Source organism: Elaeis guineensis, chromosome 13 (assembly GCF_000442705.2).
Source record: "Elaeis guineensis isolate ETL-2024a chromosome 13, EG11, whole genome shotgun sequence".
Lineage (NCBI taxonomy): Eukaryota > Viridiplantae > Streptophyta > Magnoliopsida > Arecales > Arecaceae > Elaeis > Elaeis guineensis.
This window is the reverse complement of record NC_026005.2, coordinates 17,934,142-17,947,251: the sequence shown is the minus strand read 5'-3', so window position 1 is coordinate 17,947,251 and position 13,110 is coordinate 17,934,142. Positions and strand designations below refer to the sequence as shown.

The window sequence follows — 13,110 nt, the reverse complement described above, 5'->3', positions numbered from 1 at the left end:
ATAGTCTGCACCCGGTCTCTTCTGGTGTACGCGCACCAGAAAAATTGAGGAATCTTGGGATGAGCCTGAGCCCATCCAAACAACGATGGGCTTAAAACGTGTGAGCCGTTGACCGTGGGGCCCACTCAAAAAACAGTGCGGCCCACGTGGGGATCACTTTCAAGAGAATGGCCATTTTGAAGGGAAGAGTCCATATTTTTCACACCACCTCACCTTTTTCTTCTGTTAAGGAGTCCATGCACCAAACCTGGACACTGAGGGGAAATAATAACAAAGAAGACCCTTCTCCCAGAAGCAACAACAACAAGAAGAAGAAGAAGAAGGGACTGGAAGAAGGGCATAGAGGAGGCAAGTAATACTGAATTCTCTCCTTGGTAAGGGAATTTGAGGTGAGTAGTCCAATATTTACACTGGAGAAAATGTTTCACCCATGCCGGAAACCGCTGTTATCGATGATTTTGATCATCATGGGAGCTTCTATTTTGATGAGAGAAGGGGGTGCAGTGTCTCTTCGAGGTCGAGAATTGGAGATGAAGTGCACCTGCAACCCATGTGGGGTCCCTTGTCCATATCCGAGCCCGCCACCGCCATCTCCGCCAGTGTGGGTGCCGCCTCCGCCACCACCATCACCGCCGCCGCTGCCTCCTCCTGAGCCTACGGGCCCTCCTCCACCATTCTGCCCACCGCCACCAACGCCAATACCATATACGCCAATTACTCCACCCTATTGGTTCAGCCCACCAGGAATTCTATATCCAGTGGACACTGGGTACCGTCCTGATGGGGCTGGCCGGAGTTCTATAGGGTGGTTGCCGGTGTTGGTCGGTTGTGGTCTGTTGGCTTTGTGGCTCTGACGGGGCTGTGGACGATAAATATGTGGTATATTAAAGTTGTTTAATATAGGTTCGTGTTTGCTCTTTTGTTTAAGTTCTCAATTCCGTCCAAGCGTACACTATAATCTGATGTACTCTCGATTCCTATATGGATTCAGTTAGAATAAAATTGTGTAGTTGCTCCGTTGCTTTTGAGCTCATACCATGAACAATGCTGTGTGTGTGTGTGTGTGTGTGATGTAATTAGCAAGAAAATGCAATTAAGATAACTGTGGTCTTCTCATTGGTTGCTGAGCTCGCTTCTATCTTTTCCTATTTACCATGCATCTATTGCTGATAGTTTAATTGTCACGCTATTGAAGGAGCAACCAATCAAATCAGTTGAGTTTAGGTGTGTGGACCATTTTGTGGAGCAAAAGAGCGGTAGTGGAATAAGATAATGCTAACATGTAAACCTATGTCCAACGTGTAGCCCACCACCCATGCCGGCAAGAAATGGGAAGTCTATGTCACATTTATTCGAAAGTCTAGGAGTAAGAAGAAATGAAATAGAGAGAGAGAGAGAGAGAGAGAGAGAGAGAGAGAGAGAGAGAGAGAGAGAGAGAGATGAGTGCACAAAGCATATTGGAGAAGGATGGCCCTGAACAGCAAAAGATCCGGCTGTATCCTGGTAATTCTTGTTGCATTTTTGAGAGGCATGTATGTTCTAATCTTCAATTTTAAGATGGCATCTGTATTAAAACACATAATTAACATGGTGATTTATTTTTTTTTTAAATTTTTGCTGATGCTCTCCTTTTTCTAAGGCCACGGGTTTATATTTTCATAATGAATTTAAACTAATTACTTCTGTCGCGAGTCGATAGTGGTATACTGAATGACTTGGAGGCTTACGAGGCTAATCTAGTTTAAGTTTGTAGTTATAAAAAGTTCATATCCAGTGCCCAGCCAAAAGCCAAGAGAAGATGTTTAGGTATTTAGATATGACCTTCTGAGTGATTGACTACTGTATTTCATTTTTTTAATTAACTATCATCTCATTTTCATCCCTACTTTGTGTCATGAAAGTGATACTTTTAGCCACTGTTTTATTTTTCCAACTATTAAATGGTCTTGGCCAATTCCATATCTAAGGACTTGATGCAACTTTTCTAACCACCGACACAGGCTCATCACAATTATAACGGGAAGCAAATTGGAAACCAGCTACAAGTCTTGCTCCAACGTTTGATGTGGATTGATGGAGGAAAAGAGGGTTATTTAGGGGAATGAGTGGACAGCTCAAGGGAAAAAGAAAAAAAGGTTGGAAGAAAATTTCTTTACCGTATGCTTTCTAAAATCTTTACAGTATGAAGTGCACTTACGAGAAACGCAACTCTTTCAGCACGTAAAGCGGTTCATAAAGAAGACTCCAAAAGTACAACAAACGGTCCTCTAGCAGGCTTGATGACAAAGATCATGGAAAGCACATTGAGAACCATGGGAACCATATGTGAAGGGAATTAACAAATACTAGGTGCCTGCTTGCAAACCAATTGGGAAATAAAAGAGAAAAATTATAAAGCTTGCAATATTAAAAAAATTTTGCCTATCTCAAGTAATTATTTTAGTAAGTCACAATAGGCAAGTGGATTAGGATTAGTCAAGCACATCCTAACTACTTTTTTCAATTAGTTTTCCAGGCAACCAGTTGAGAAAAGTAAGAAAATAGAAGAAGATGAATTTTTAAAGCTTGTCCAGCATGTAAAAATTTTCAGGTTGAAAAACCAGCTAAAGGTATTATAACTTAGACATTACTAAACGACTTTCTTTGATTCGGTCATTATTAATAGGTGAACTATTTTGTCAGAACAGTCTAGATGCGTTACAATGATTATTTTTCAAAGTGAATACACATTATATTCTAATAAACATATGTTATTCTAACAACGAGTGTCTATCATAATTCACATATCATTGATGTGATAATTATCTTAGTGTTTACCTAGTTAGATTTTTCTTTCTTTTTTTTTGGATGATTGCTGCTGCTACTACATAAAGACCTACTTATAATTTTTTTTGTGTTCCAAATGCCATTGATGTTCTATACAATTATTGTCTCGATCTTCAATCAACAAAAGAAGCCACATAATTGTCTTGGCGTAACTTTATTTATCTACCTTTTCTATAAGTCATAGTTTTTTTTTGTTGGGTGGGTGGGGGCATAAAACTGAACCTTCTCATCCAAGTCCTCGAGCAAAATGGACATCTACCTATCACCAATAATTGGGTGCCTTGTGCAAAGCAATCAAGTGGTTTCATATAGAAAAAACTGAAGAAAAAAGTTTTAAATTATCTTTTCGTGGAACAGTAAAAATAAATATACATGATTGATCAGGCTGATGACTTGACATTCAATGACTTGGAAGGAGATATCCCTAGCAGGAGTGACTCAAGTTCACACCATACCTGTTAAATAAACAGCCATATTGAAATAATTAAAATCATGCTCAAACTTTTAAGCAAGGAACCAAATGCTTGGACCATGCAATATGCCTCCAATGATTCATTGTAGGAAAGCAATGAATGAGCCTCATCTACCAGGCGATAGGTGTCCACTAACCAGTTCAGAGATCCCTGCACAAAAGTTTGAGTGCCGCGTGTTGTAGAGAAGCAGGGGTGGATGGGCATGACACAGCCAATTAAGGCTTTGTCATCTTCTGTGAGTGGTGCAAGGAATCTGCCATTCGTCCTTGCCTGCAATAATTATTATGTCCTCGCTACATTGCATTCCTTTGAGAATGTCAATGGTCAGCAAACGCCAACGTGCTGCAGGGCGACGCTGGCTACGTTGGGATTACGTGTTATTCACGCTCTCCAAGTCCAACTTTGATATATTAGTGAAGAAATGCAAGTGGTTGATATGAGATGGTAAGTGTGCTATCCTGTACAAATTGCTGTATGTAAAAACCTGTTGAGTAATAAATGTAGGATGATTTATCTAAAAATTATTTTTGCTGAGTTAGATAATTTATTATTTATTTTTAATATAGGATGAGCATAGGTCATTTTCAAACTAATTAAAGAGTAAAGAGACCTCGAGATAATGGACCACCAAAATATGAAGTAGTCCTTTTCCACTTACCTTCAACTCTTTGCACGTCGATGGAAATAGAATTTGGATCTAGGTTATTTGAATAATTATCAAAGTTTCCATCAATCTAGATAAAAATTTTATTTGCATGTCACTTTTCTGACGACACACGGTAATAATTCGACATGATAGTGCCCATTTTTATTGAATAAATATAAATTTATAATAATTAATTTGAATTTAGTAGTTACAGAATAAAATGTGGTTTAAACAAAAAATTTATCTAAAGATGTAGAAGAGAAACTAATAATTTGTGGCACAGCAAGTTGGCAAGTATTGTTTTGATAAAAATTATTCCATGGTATTTTAATACATAACCTCGCATCCTCCCAACGAATCAACTTAATTACTTCTTATTTTGTGCCTTTTTTTTTTCCCTCAATTTTCTTTTCAAAGCTCCCAAATAACAGAATAAAAAGTTAGGTTGAATAACAAAATATGTGCCTAGTCTCGCGGCTATGTCTTTCGCTGTGGATCCCCAACAAAACGACATGGATGCCAGGTAGAAAGCACACATCACAGTATCACACGACCGACAATCGGTGAAAGCTTCCAAATCCTCATTGCGGTGCTCCCACCGCGACCCGGACCCACGGCTTCGGAAACCCGGCGGTTTTCACAGCCATCATTTCTGAAAAAGATTGCACCTTGACTCCATCCCTTGGACGTTACGTAAGATTATGGGCATGCAACAATTACCAAACTATTTAACACCCAAAACCGAACTCAACTGCGAGCAATACCATCTTATATTATATGCACACCAAAACGAATCCAATGTTATCACCAACCTATGGGACCCATGAGCCACGTTCTCTTTCTGGGTCTCATTGTTTGGTTCTCATAGCACTATTTAATTACAACAAAATATTAACAATAAAAACTATTTCTTTCGCGTTCCACGGCTTTGCGTTATAAGACGCAAAACGCTCCATCCCCTAGCTCCAAATATACCCTCACCAACTTTCACCTCCTTTCTTTTTATTCCTACTACGCTAACACTCATCCCTTCTCTCTCTCCCCTCCACCTCCTACTCTCCTCGTAACACCTAAACCATGCCTTCCAAGCTCTTCCATTCCTTCTCCACCCTCCTACTCCTCTTAATTCTCCTCTCTAGAACTCCGACATCGGTCTTGGGGGACAATTCACCTCCGGTATGTCCATATCCATGCCTCCCTCCTCCGACATCGGTCACCAACTGCCCTCCGCCGCCTCCATCAGCGCCGAACCCTCCAACCTGGGGATATCCACCTCTGCCACCAAGCACGCCTGAGTATGGGAATTATCCTCCGCCACCGCCATCGGGATATGGTCCATATATTCCACCACCATATATCAATTTTCCTGCACCTCCTCCTCCTAACCCAATATTGCCTTATTTCCCTTGGTACTACATGACACCACCACTGGCTTCCAAGGCCCCTCCTATGGCAGACAATGTTCTTGGTGGTTCGCTCGTGGCTTCGCTCATAATGGCGTTGGGTTTCATTGTATTTTAGCGTACATTGTCTTTGTTATTGGATTTTCTCACCCTTTTCCTGCTAATGAATTTGAATTTGTCATGAGAAATATGTAGGAAGCTTCTCTCTCTCTCTCTCTCTCTCTCTCTCTCTCTATCTCTACTTTTCTTTCTAAATTTTTTCCCCTTAGATTCTTATGATAGCCAATGAATGGAAAAGAAGGTGATTGGTAAGGGAAAAGGCTCGGCAAGAAGTGAAGGGAGGCGGTGGGTACTTTTCTTTTCCTTTTATTCTTTGTTGTAAAGGTCTTTTGGCTACAGTTCTGAACCATTTCTCCAGCAGGCTAGCTCATCATGCATGCATGTTGGGTTAATGCCAACTAGGTGACGGATCGTTTACCGTTGGGAGACTCGTCATATAAAACTTGCGAACGCGATTGTCAGAGAATATGAGGCTTCTTTTTTGTACTTCAACGGAAGGGCCTCTAAATTTTTTGGATTGGAAATTGTGTCTTTCCTTCCTGCTTTTGTATGTAGTTGGGAGCTTATTTGGTCCGTGAGCACATGGGTGACGCGCGCATTCGTGCAAATGGTATGGTCGGTGTAATAATTTGACCCGTCCAATAAATATGGCTTTAATTATGTCGCCCATCCAGCAAGTCAAGAAAAATAATTTGATTTGACTTGGGCCAGTATCAGCAGACCAATGTGAATGCATGGGACATACAAAGGTTCTTCTGGAAGTCGCTTAAGGCGCATTTTTTCCCCCCTTCATTTCAGTTTTAAGAATATCCTTGTATTAATGCTCGTACTTTTGGGTTATCACGAACTACGTTAAATTTGATCAAAAAATTATACCCTACATGCATCATATATCAATACATCATATCAATCATACATGCATCTTAATTTTTGTACACATTATAAATCATGTTAAGTTTGTGACATGCATGCACATCTCGTTTTAGTTCATAGGACTGACAATTTTTGATACGATCCATTGACACGAACATGACAGAACACGTATTTAAACAAGTTTGAATTTGAAATAAATAAGTTCGGATCATAAATGGATTGATCTATTTATGAAATGCAGATTGACCCGCATAATCCATTTTGATCTATTTTAAACCGTTTAACTAAATGGATTAACATAGGCTAACAAATTACACGATACATTTATACATATTTAACATATTTATTTTAAAATTATTTAAAAATAAATAAGAAAAATCAAAAAATTATAATGCTAACTTAAAAAAAATAATGATGAAATTTAAAACTGTGAACTAGACTGAATTATTTTTATATTATTTTAATTTTTTGACTAAATTTTTATTATTTTAATTAAATTTTATAAATAAGTCAAATAATTAGATGGATCATTAGATGGATCGTGTATCTGTTTGATCCTCGCATCAGATTGATCGTATCGCATCAATTTGTATATATTCGTATTGTGTTCATGTTCCACGGATCGATCCGTTTAATTAAACAAATCATGTTCGGATGGAACTAATCTGTATTATACCTTCAGATCGACACGATTCATTTACGAACTATGAACATGAATTGCCAGTCTTACTAGTTCATCTCTGCTTTCCCATTCATGCGGTGCATCGCAAATATGGTACGGATCGTGTGGTGTGCTGGCCAGAGGCATGAAGTCCCCAGTTATGGCTAGTTTGCTACAACATCAGGATTAAGCAATTCCCACCTTTCACAGTGCTATTGACTCCGGGTATATCTTTAGTCCCGATTTGGCTTCAGGAAAAAGAAAAAGAAAAAAGAGAAAGTTGGGGATAGAAATTCTTGACCATCCCTACAAGACTTCTATATCCAGAGGATATATCCAACTTGTATTTGATCGCTAGATCCGCTATTCCATATAATGATTGCGAGATAAGTCCAACAACTATTTGGTTGCACGGCCTAGGATAAATTTAGCCCCATGGGGGTTAAAGCTTTTTCATCCCCTAATACTGAATTTTTTTTATCCTCTCGGATAAGGAATAGCAGTCGTACGTGGACCGGGATTCTGGAAAGCCATCTCGTTTGGCAGGGCAAACCTGAAACCAAGTGGGCCCTTAATTATTAGATGGAGATAATTTAGGCGCTCCAGTTTGAAACGCAACACGCCATTCCAACAACCGAACACAGGTTCTAGAGTTCACTTTAATGATAGCAAATTACTTCGTACAATTCACAGGAGGAAAACATACGTCCTTGATACACGGGAAAGTCATGCAATACAGTTCACCAGCCGACATTATTTTTGTTGGAAAATGGAGGAAGATAACCTTCGCCAGAGAGAAAAAAAAAAAAAAAAAAAAGAAGGAAACAGATTAGTGTTGTCAGTTAATCTCAGCAGCTCTTGCTATTCTCGAAAGCAACTGATCACCATCTTTCCTCCTTTCAGAGCATCATTTGTGACGGCAACACCGTCAACTGCTGCCCTCATTCTCCTCTGCGGCTAACAGCTTTCACGTTGAATCCATAAAAATTTTTTACATATACTCGAGGCTCTATTATTTATATAGAAGGATGTCGAATAGCTGAGTTGTTAGCTATGAGATTACACGATCTCGAGATTGCCGGACCGTTGGACTTACCAAACTGGATGAGATAACTCAGCCTTTAAATACTCTCGCGAGATCAGAGGAGATGGTTACGCCAAATCTTATCTTATTCGAGATAGACAGCTATCGCGCACGTCAAAGAGATAAGTCATCTGAACAGCTCAAATACAAATCAGATCTTGGGGACGCCTCAGCTCAGTATGAAGATGGACTTCTTAGCTCATACGGTGGTTAGCGATCGTATTAATGGTCTGAGAGCTTGACATGTATTATGATATAACATTGATCCGAGATACTCATGGTAATCATCGTAATACTACCCCCTACTCTTAAGTCAAAAAATCAGATGAAATGAGTACTCCAAAAGTATCTTAGATCCAATGCCAAGCGTTTCTACCTTCACGCTTGCTTCTGTTGCATTTAAGGTGGATGACATCAGCCTAATGAGACTAACACGGACGGACGTAACTGATAGGACCACTCAAACGATGGTCTCTTCGAGATTTTTATCATTTTGCAGTGACCTTTCATTTTCTTCCTTTTTTAAATTTGCTCTTTGAAAGCACGGATAGTCACAGATCCTTTTGTGCTGATTGTTCGTCGTGATTCTTTGAAGCAAGATAGATTCACAGCGCATGAAGAGACTTGAGCGAATTCTAGCTCATAAGAGATAGGTTGTGGTTTCGATTGCTGAAATGAGACCCACAGTCAAAGAAGAAGAATATGTTGTCCCTACCATCGAACCCACAGTCCAACCATTGGAAGCTGTGACGTAGGGTTCTTCAGAGGAAGTCCTGATCGGTGGGGTGCCGACAAAGATGACACTGGAGATGAGTGTCGAGGAATGCTCTGAAAAAGATCCGACTGAAGAAGTACGGATGGAAGAGGCGGTCGACAATCCGAAGGAAGATCTGAGATCTCTAGAGATAGCGACTCCTGCTAGCCATTTTTTCGCAACCATTGCTCATGCAGGACCTTCAGATCCGATGCCTCGTGCTCCATCCACAGGAGAGATCCTCCAATCTATGGCAAAATACTCGAGGAACCTCCTATCATCAGTCGAAAAGTTGTTTCTCAACGAACAAAGGGGGGAGAAACGATCTACCGATGCCTTGAGATCCCTTGTACATATGGATCAATGTCTGGCGAGCCTCGTTAGTTCCAACCATGATGCTCCAGTGATAGAGAAAGAGGAGATCGACTTGCTGAAGTATCGATTGTAATATCTAGAGAGGGACAATACTGAGCTGGCTAAGAAACTCAACCTTATAGAGGAGGCTCTTCAAGAGGCTCAGGAGTCGATTCTCCATCGGAACGAAGAATTACGATAGGCTAAAAAGCGAATTAAGGCCCTCAAATAATAAAAGTCTAGGGCCAATAGGAAGGTTGAAAATCTCGAGGAGAGGATTAAAATCCTCAAAAAATAGAGGTCTGAGGCTGAGAGAAACTATCGCCGGAGTCGTGATCATCTAGAGCACTTGAAGAGGATACTTGAAGCGAGAAGAAGTTCTTCAAGTTTTGAAATTCACTCTCAAAGGAGCCTCAGTGGTGGCCCATCCAAAAAGATCAGAATCTCCAAAGGGATGAGCCAAGAAGAGAGAGCTCTTGGAGGGGATGAACGTTCCGCTTCCAGGAGAGTTCAGACCTCCTCAGAGCTGCCCTCATAAATCCAGGAGATCGGATCAGAGATAGAGCACCTGAAGAAGAAGTTGAAAGCAAGAAAGGTAAATCATAAGCTTTTCTGAGGTAAATTTATAGATCAGGGGATTTTATTCAAATATGCTAAAGCAGAAGAAAGCGGCTGGAGAAAGAAGGGGGGTTAAGATCATAGCCCAAGCTTGCAAAGTGGTATTCTTTACGGGATTCAAGAAGTGCAAGTCTATTGCCCAGATGCATCTTCTCCTTGATTTTGTCAAGCATCTGCAAATTGATTATCTGGACAAAGATTTACAGACAGTGTCGTCGGATAGCAGGTTGTAGTTTATGATGACATCTAATTTTTCAGACGAGGTGAACAAGATCGACACAGCCATCCAGACCGAAGGCATTGTCGGCCCGAGTACCATCTCGTAGATGACCGCCCCAGCAATCCCCCTGAGGAGTGATTCGTGCCCTTTTCTTCTTTTATTCTTTGGGATCCAAGGCCTTTGGTTCTATACTAGTGTCTCTATAGGAATGGATGTATTCTTTTTCTTTTGATGAATAAAAATCATACTTTTTAGTCTTTAATGTATGGTTGGCCTTTGTCTGTATCTACAAAACCTTATTAGAGTAAATAGCTCGAACGGATACTTAGCCTATGCTATGTTTCAAACAGGACATGTACCATATACCGAGCTGAAGTTAGGATGAAAATTCGAGCTGGCTTCCATCATCGTACAGATTTTGAAAAGATCAGAATTTTAATTGCATCCACGTGGGAAGAATCAGAGCACGTCTGCATGTATTCCTCCCAAAGTGACGTAAAGTGCGATTCATCTGCCATTGGCATTAACTACCATATCGGCGGCAGCAATCATGTCTGTTTGCAGTCTTCATGTGTCACGCGTACATCAGCCTTTTGTCGATGTACATCTCCTGTAATTAATGTATCGATGGAAGGCCACTTTTGGACATCCTGTTAAGATCTAAGGTTATTTAAAATCCTCAGATAAAGCCAAACGCGGACCTCGCTAAGTTATGATTTTTTTATTTCACCATGAGTTCTTCTCTTCTTCATCTTTTCATGGCTTTCCTGCACAAGAAAGAGATATGGCTACCATGGAGACTGACTTTGCACCACTGGACTTCAAATCAGAGTTGACAGAGTGGGACATAATCGTGCTGCGCGAGCAATATCAAACACCTCCCATATTCCAACTTGAAGTTTCGAGATCGAGTAATCAAGTCTGTTGTCCGCCTTCAGGATGCATAGGCTTCTTTGAAGAGTGTTTCCTAGCTGGACTGAGGCTTCCTCTCCATTCTTTTTTTATGACACTCCTCCAATATTTTGAGATATTACCGTGTTTGGTGGTGCCAAATACGGAGGGGCATATCTGTGGCTTCACCGTATTATGCATGTTCGCTGAGATTACACCAAATGTTACATTCTTTTATTTTCTCTTCAGTCTCAAGCGGCATCCAGATTCACATGGGTGGTGGTACGTGACTCCATAAAAGAAGAAGGATGGCTTTCGTCTGATATTTTCGGATATGCTCTCCACTATGCATGATTGAAAGCCAAGATTGTTGCCCAGCTATGCAACCCAAAAGGGGGGGAATGAATTGGGTTTCTTTAAAAATTTAAACTTAATTTGCAATTATGAAGATTATTTAACAAGAGTAAGATAAGTATGGAAAGAATAATTTATGCAAGGATAATAATTGGTTGCAAGAATGCAAGAGAATAAAGAAGTTTAAGAGGAGAGCAATTAAGCACAACACAAACAAGAAGATTTATAGTGGTTCGGTGCCAACCTTGCACCTACATCCACTCTCCAAGCTCCTACTTAGAAATTTCAATCCACTAAACTATATTCGACCTGAATACACTCGTCGAAACCTTCGACTCTAGCTATCCCAAACTAGAACACTTATTTTTCAGGTATAAGCCAACCCAATATAATCCGATTCAAGGTTCGGATCAACCTTCCCATATTTTGAAATCCTTCCAAAATAAAAATAATAACTCAAAAGAAGTATAACAGTTAATTGCACAGAAGTACAGATGAAGCTCCTTTAATGAGCGAATAAGGCTTTCAATACACTTTACACAATTAGAAAGAAGCTCTTTCTGATTTTCTCAAGATGGTTGGAGACTTGAATGAGCTCTTGAGGAGTAGGTGAACTTGAATTAAAAGCTTCTTGAACTCTTTAAGTGGACTCTTGATTAGGGTTGAAAAGAATGCTTGAAGAACCTTTTTCAAATCTTCCTCTTCTGCTTGATTTCCTCCTTTAAGTCCCTTTATATAACTTCAAAATAAGGGAGGAGAGTAATCTGGGATGAAATAGAGCCGTTAGAGCATATTAAATGAGCATTAAATATAATTGAAACGGGTTAAAAACTAGTCGTTGCAGAATTTTTCCGTTGCAGGGATCGACTCATAGGGCGACTCATGCTCATGGATCGATTCATGGGGTCGATCTCTGTGAAAAAGAGTAGAAAATAATTGTTCTGTAATTTTGGCTTGCAAAGCAACAGAGGTCGACTCATAGGGTCGACTCATGCCAGGGGGTCGACCCATGGGGTCGACTCACAGAGTGTGCTAGCCAAAATTTTCGCATGTCGTTCAGCCCTTTTAGCCATGAGTCGACTCATGGGGTTGACTCAAAAATTAGAAACCTAATTTTCTTACAAAATACACTTTCAAAAATGTTGAAATTGCCTCCAATAGATTGCACATCTTTTGTTCTTGCTCTTGAGGCTTCCGAATCAGGTCTTGATAAAATTATAATTTTGCTCCTGAAATGCAATAAGTCTTTTTCTAAGCCAAAATCATTAGTAACCCCTTCAAATACTTTGTAATCATCAAAATCAATTCAAGGAGCAACAATCTCCCCCTTTTTGATGATGACAAAATACTTAAGCAAAGGCATATATAAAGCATTGAATATGAATTTCAAACTTATGAAGATGCATCACTTAAATATTACAGCCAAGTATTGGAACGCAATGCATCATAAGTAGTTTAAGGACAAATTTGAAATTTGCTAATAAGTACATTTGCTTGGAAAGAAAAAGCTAATTTTGATTCTTTGGCATATGACATATATACCCATTTGCTTAACAATTTACTTATTGCTCATTCTTGATTTGTTGCTTATTGTAAAATCTTTATTGCTCTTAATCTCAATCTTATTGTTCAATCTTTATTGCTCTTATTGCTCAATCTCGATTTTGAATCTCTACTCCTCCTTTTTGACAGCATCAATTGAGATTCTCTGCTTCCTTTTTAAAGGATATATTTTCTCTATTCCTTCTTTTTGATGGGATCAATTTTACTTCTTTAGCTTCCTTCTTTGATTGCTTGTTTCTTTGTTGCTTATTATTTTTTGGTACTCCCCCTCAATATAGCAAACGTAAAAGATATGCCAATTTGCTCATTTAAAAGATATTGCTATTCAAA

At 39.6% G+C, this 13,110-nt stretch overlaps 1 long non-coding RNA gene across 1 annotated transcript; it reads left to right on the top strand.

The window, feature by feature from the left end:
* The first annotated feature begins 203 nt into the window (after positions 1-203).
* On the top strand, positions 204-3,963 carry LOC140853356 (uncharacterized). Its single transcript, XR_012136354.1, has 3 exons — positions 204-1,503; positions 2,001-2,135; positions 2,218-3,963. It is a non-coding gene; the product is annotated as an uncharacterized lncRNA (long non-coding RNA).
* The last annotated feature ends 9,147 nt before the right edge of the window (positions 3,964-13,110 follow it).